The following is a 6,903-nucleotide window of genomic DNA, read 5'->3' as shown; positions in this document are numbered from 1 at the left end:
CTACAGTGATCTCTGTATACTATATTTCTACGTTGCATCCTATTGTGTCTCTCATAATACATGGAAAGTAATAACTGAAATGCATTTTTTTCTGTTTATATAATATCTATAGATATGCTAATGTAGAGACTGCTCCACAGCTATCATTATCCATCTCTTCAGTATTTAGACTACAGCAAAGAGCAAAATACATCTCCATTTGACTGGTGATGATTAGGACTGTACCAAATTTTCTTCTTTATGCTTTTGCTCAATAAGACACGTAGTTTTCAGAAAAATTAATTTCATAAACAATTTTCAGTACAACAATAATTAAGCTTTCATCTGTTTTCTGACTGAATAAATCAGAATGATGGCTGATGTATTTTTACTGACTACAAGGAAATACTATTCATAATCTATCCTAAATATTTTAGGAACCAAATGGGCTACATGTCTCTCATAATGCCCAGGGTAATACCACATATTTGAAAGCAGATTAGCTGTACATGCTCACTTAAGTCCTATAGTATTTAGTCACCTGTGGGAAGCAAAAGGTCAAAAAGGTTTGTGATAGATTTTGAGATCATTTAATCTGTAAAAACTGGAAGTAGTCTGCTTTGAACAAAAGCTCATATTTCATGGGTAGAAATATTTTTCAATAGTTGCTCCCTCTCAGGCTATATTTACATGGTAGTTTTGATCAGTCTCCATGTACAGACTGCTTGTGAAGAAAATACACAGTTTTCTTAGTCAGAAGTAAAAGGGAAGCCCTGTCTGTGTCCAGACTTTAATGTGAGTGCTGTCCTGGGCAGGTGAGGATAATGCCACCAGCTTCATCCTCTGATGTTCATCCCCTAAATCCTCTCCAGGGAACAGATTTGCTATCTCACAGCTGCCTAGAAAAAAATCTGAGATTTTGACTATCTCAATAAAGATTGTGTCTGGTGGTTTGTCCCCCAACACACAGATTACTCCAGGAACAGAAAACACAGCTTTCGCCATGTTGACATTCAGGGAACCTCCAGTGCCTGCGTGCTGGCTGTGGATGGTAGCTATCATCTAGTGTAAACATATCTTTAGGTCATTAGTTTAAAACTAATGCTTTATGGCAAAACTACATTGAATACGGTTAGAGATGGCTGGTAAGCACTGAAGCAAACCTGGATAGTTCTCTGAAATAACAGGCCTTATTTCTAAGTAGAAAATGGAATAAAACAATTGAAATACAACACAATTGAAATATAACAAGGGCAAGTGTAGAGTCTTGCCTCTGGGAAAGAACAACCCCATGTATCAGTATAGCTTGGGGACTGAGCTGTTAGAGAGTAGCGTAGGGGAAAGGGACCTGGGAGTCCTGGTGGGCAGCAGGGTGGCCATGAGCCAGCAAGGTGCCCTCGTGGCCAAGAAGGCCAGTGGCATCCTGAGGTGTATTAGAAGGGGTGCGGTCAGGAGGTCGAGAGAGGTTCTCTTCCCCCTCTACTCTGCCCTGGTGAGGCCGCATCGGGAATAGTGTGTCCAGTTCTGGGCCCCTCAGTTCAAGAAGGACAGGGAACTGCCTGAAAGAGTCCAGCGCAGAGCCACAGAGATGGTTAAGGGGGTGGAACATCTCCCTTGTGATGAAAGGCTGAGGGAGCTGGGGCTCTTTAGCTTGGAGAAGAGGAGACTGAGGGGTGACCTCATTAATGTTTATAAATATGTAAAGGACGAGTGTCAGGAGGATGGAGCCAGGCTTTTCTCGGTGATGTCCAAGGACAGGACAAGGGCCAACGGGTGCAAGCTGGAGCACAGGAGGTTCTACATTAACATAAGGAAAAACTTTTTCACTGTGAGGGTGACAGAGCACTGGAACAGGCTGCCCAGAGAGGCTGTGGAGTCTCCTTCTCTGGAGACATTCAAAACCCGTCTGGATGCGTTCCTGTGTGATCTACTCTAGGTGGTCCTGCTCTGGCAGAGGGGTTGGACTACATGATCTTTCGAGGTCTCTTCCAACTCCTAACATTCTGTGATTCTGTGAAATGGGACAATGAATTAGGGCTGAGCAGATCATTTCCTCCCAAATAGAAGTCAGTTCATGTGAACTTGGAGGAGACAGATAAAGATGTACAAAATTTTTTCTTTAAAATGCCAACAAACTCTTCATTAAACCAGAACATTTTTAAACTGAAAAGATTAAGTAAATTCTTGCTGGATTACTTTTTTATTTTGAAATACTATTAACTTACAGTAGTACGTTGTGAATAAAGACATATGCTATCAAACTTCTGTGAATAAATGTTAGGGGAAAAAAGTTGTTTATACTTTCCCCCCAACATCTTCTGAAAAATGTAGTTTTGGAATTTAAAACCAAGTATTCTTCCGGTCAGAATGACAGAGTGGTTTTAGTAAATGAAAGATATAGGACTTAGAAGACCTGCAGAATACATGTTTTAACAAATTGACGTTTCACGTTTTGTAGCTGCAAGCTTAAAACTCAGAAGGTTTACTTAACTCAAAATATAAATAAGGACAAAATTTTGGCCACTGAATGCACATATGAAGAAAACTACATTACTGCATACTGATCGAATCAATACAGTGTCACAGCTTGAGGCTGGACCAGCCTAACAAATGACAGACGCTCTCTATTCACCCCTCTCCCCTCCCAAAAGGGAAAAGGAGAGGGAATAAGGAAGATAGACTTTACAGTTTGGAAAAGAAAACTAAAAAATCTTTAATTAAACAATAACAATAAAATAAAAGATCCCAGGCTGGACTCAGCAGCAGACAGGGACGGGATGCAGGAGCTGGACTCAGGCACTGGATTCAGGGATGCACGGATCAGGATTGGTGACAGAAGAACAGACAGAGTCCTCCTCAGATGTCGGCCATCGAAGAAGAGAGCGAGACCCTCGTGATCTCTCAGCTTTATACTGAATATGATGTCTATGGGATGGAACACTCTGTTGGTCAGGTTTGGGTCACCTGTCCAGTTCGCTCCTCCCTGCAGCTGTGACCTTTTACGTGCTTGCGACCCTTTTCACTCCCGCACCCCAACAGGGAGCACAAGATTTAACAGTGACCTTGGTCACCATAAAAACAAGTACAAGCCAGGGCCTCTCTGCACACAGTTCCTTGGTACGAACTATATACATCAGGCCTTATCACTGCTAGGAGCTGGCACTGTCTGGAAAAACGTGCTGCTGTTTCAGATAGTGCTGTTAGTTAGAGGAGACTTAACTGAAAAGTTAAAGCACTAAAACAGAATTAGTTCTGGTTTAGTCCAAGCTGAGACATACAGGAGATCTCAGACTGGAACACAGTGTAGGCAGACATGCTGTCTTTAGAAATAAACTTATCAGTCTTACAGTTATATATTGGTCAACACTCTGTTCAACAGTGATCCACACAAGCTTTGTGCATGCAAGCCAAAAATGCAAAGCAGTTATTAAAAGATGCCTTCATTTGAGAACGCATACAGTGCTGGAGAAGTCTGATAGCCATTTTCCTGCCTCTTCATCCTTGCTGTCTTATTTTTCTTCCACTGTTGTATTTTAAATACCAGGTTTTCCATGAGATTTTTGAAGAAGGGTAATTTTCTTAACACTGTTATTTCCTTATTGAATTCCGTTTAAACGGAAAAGGCTTTTGTCTTTGCAATGACAGTTAATTATAGACAATTTTCTCTATCTTGCACTTGGGATTTATAGTGCTGAGGAAAAAAAAAGTCTGATTTTAGAAAATGAAGAGACTTTTAACCATCAGAAAAAACCATCACCCCCCAATTGAATGTTATTTTGGAACAAAAAGAAGGCTTTTTTCCAGACATAACAAGTTGCCAAAGCTTGGAAAAACTGTCAGTTTGTGATTTTTTTTTTAATAAGCTCACCCGTAACTGGTACCTTTTCAGTAGCCCTCGTCTACTGAAGGTCTCCAGCTGTCTCAGCTCTTACTATACCACTATGCCTGTGCTTCTCATTTTGACACCCTTGTTAAGGATACCTAGAAAATATATCCTGCAAAGGCTGCCCAAAGCCTCTGAGATTTTCAGAATAATTTCAAGTATTCATGAATCAAATTCAGGTTTGCAAAACTGCTCAGGCAGTTAGGAGCCCTGAAAGAGGTCTCCCTGGGTTTAGAGACCCCAGGCTAGCCCAAAGCAGGAGGGAAAATCACCCTGTAACTGCACAGCTTTTTAAGCATCTAACATTGCTCAAAATGGGTTACTAAATAAGATAAATCTTTACTTTGACCTAGTACTCATGACAAAGTTTAGCGCTGTGCAGTGTAACTAGCTCATGTCTTGAGAGCAGCATTTTAGGTCTACTTCCTGTGCTGTGCTGATTCTGTTTTGCTTTTGATTCTTAGCATAATTTGGTGAAAACCAGCCTTTTGTTATCCTGGCTTTCTGTGACAAACAAGCTTTGAAGTCACTTCTAAAGTGCTAATTAGCCTTTTGCATTGCTTTTGAACTTCTAGCGTGATGTCAGATTTTTCTAATTGTGTTTAAGGCTTGTCTTGGCAGTGCTGAGCTGGGGTCAGGAGGACTTGCAAATGCTTAGCATCATGGAAAAAATGCACATTTCGTAGATGATAAATAAGGATTAATGTTGTAGGCACTCAATGAAATGATAGGATTCCTATTGCATACATATTTATGCTATTGAAATAAGTGTGTGAAAAAAATACCCAAACCACTCTAAAAGATTTATCAGAAATTACACTGAGAAATCAAATGACTTGCCCAAAGCTATAAAGGAAGTCTGTAGAAATATATCAGGGATATATTCTTAGTCATTGGACAGCTGGACACTGTTTCTTGAAAATGGGAGTATCTCTCCTTCTCCATGTGCTGCGTAGTGGAGCTCACACCACAGTCTGGATGAGTAAAGCCTCAAAAATGCCTGAGAAACCAAAAGATTATAGAAATCCACACTTACTTTTTCCCTTCTCCAGCTGACACGGTTCTTCTTAATCCCCAGGCTAGTACATGCAGCTGGTTTATACTTCATACACATAAGTCTGCTCTCTTCATCCAAAGAATGCTGTAAGCAAAAAGATTGTGGTTTTTTTTATGGTCTTAAAAGTTTTGAGATTGTGCATGTCATATCTGAGTCCTGATCTTCCCTTGGGTTAACACTTCTCACCTGTCTCTCAGAAACCAAGGGACATCTAATCTACTTGGTAGAGGAGTGAGAAGTTTTTGGTCCAAGAATGAGGGACAAATTTGCACCTGTGTGCATACATATGTGTGTCTGTGTGTGTTGAAAGTTTTTATGCTGTATAGCTAAGGGCCTGCTCTCTGAGATGCAGAGCTTTGCAGTCTCTGAAGCCCATAATTTGATGGTCTCTAAGACTATCCTAATGACCAGCCTGTTACAGGTGAGAGTTGCCCCATGGTCGGTTTCTGTTGATGGGCTAAAGCCCATTGAGGGAAGGCCCTTTTTTGTGGGAAAGTTTTACTACAACCAGTAAAGTGTGCGAGATTCTGCTTAGACCAAGTGGTCTGGTTTTTTTTGGGTTTTTTTTGCAGTGGTCTCATATACTATTTCTTTGAAATTATAGCCAATGCTGAGCAATTTTTGTTAACGATGAGCTGCAACTTCTCCTGTTAGAGAGTAGCATTTTCCTCCAAAATTGTTCAAGCCTATAATCTCTCTTTGTCAAGCTAATGATGCTTAGGGTTTAGGGAGGTGCAATGGCATTGCTAAAGAAATTTTAGGTAGAGATGGAGGACCCAGACTTCCAGGAATTCAAAGCAAACTGTCGTCTGTATGTGCAACTTTATAATTCTGTTTGGATGAATTACTTGAATTTTTAGTTATAAGGATAGGTTTTTATCAAATCAATCAAGGCTGGATTTGGATTTTTTCTTTTGGGGATAAGTAGGGGATTAATGAATTAACATCCCTCTTTCACATATTAGGGACCCTGTAAAAAAAAAAGAGGCACTAGAAACAATTTACTTGTTTCCAGGATTTAAGTTCTAATGAGTCTGAGAGGAAGTGAGGGCTGTTATTTATTCATAAAGATATTAATATCTGACCTGGCTTATAGTCCATCTTTTCTAAAAGATAAGAACAAAGATAAAGACAGGCGTACAGTTCTAAAAATGGAACTCAAAGATGAGTTTTGTTAAAAAAAATATATTAGGAGATGGCTAAGCCTTTTCATCTGAGCCACCAGAAATTAGGGCCAAGTGAAGGCGGAATTTCTCATTTTGTTTCTCCCATCCCAATAATGAAGAAATGTAGAATCATAGAACTATTAGGCTGGAAGAGACTTCTGAGATCATCTAGTCCAACTGTTGACCTAATGCCACCCTGCCCACTAAACCATGTCCCGAATTGCCACATCTACCCATTTTCTGAACCTCCAGGGACGATGACTCCACCACTTCCCTGGGCAGCCTGTTCCAATGTTTGATTATCCTTCTGGTAAGGAAATTTTTCCTAATACCCACTCTAAATCTCTCCTGGCACAACTTGAGGCCATTTCCGCTTGTCCTATCACTTGTTACTTGGGAGAAGAGACTGACCCCAACCTCACTACAACCTCCTTTCAGGTAGCTGTTGAGAGCAATAAGGTCTCCCCTCAGCCTCCTCTTCTCCAGGCTAAACAACCCCAGTTCCCTCAGCCGCTCCTCGCAAGACCTGTTCTCCAGACCCTTCACCAGCTTCGTTGCCCTTCTCTGGACACGCTCCAGCACCTCAATGTCCTTGCAGTGAGGGGCCCAAAGTTGCACACAGCATTCGAGGTGCGGCCTCACCAGTGCCGAGTACAGGGGCACGGTCACCTCCCTGCTCCTGCTGGCCACACTATTTCTGATACAGGCCAGGGTGCTGTTGGCCTTCTTGTCAACTTGGGCACACTGCTGGCTCATATTCAGCCGGCTCATGTCAACCAGCACCCCCAGATCCTTTTCTGTCAGACAGCTTTCCAGTC

This window comes from Leptosomus discolor, chromosome Z (genome assembly GCF_034619465.1).
Source record: "Leptosomus discolor isolate bLepDis1 chromosome Z, bLepDis1.hap2, whole genome shotgun sequence".
NCBI lineage: Eukaryota > Metazoa > Chordata > Aves > Leptosomiformes > Leptosomidae > Leptosomus > Leptosomus discolor.
The sequence above is the reverse complement of the archived record's forward strand: the minus strand, read 5'-3'. Positions refer to the sequence as shown.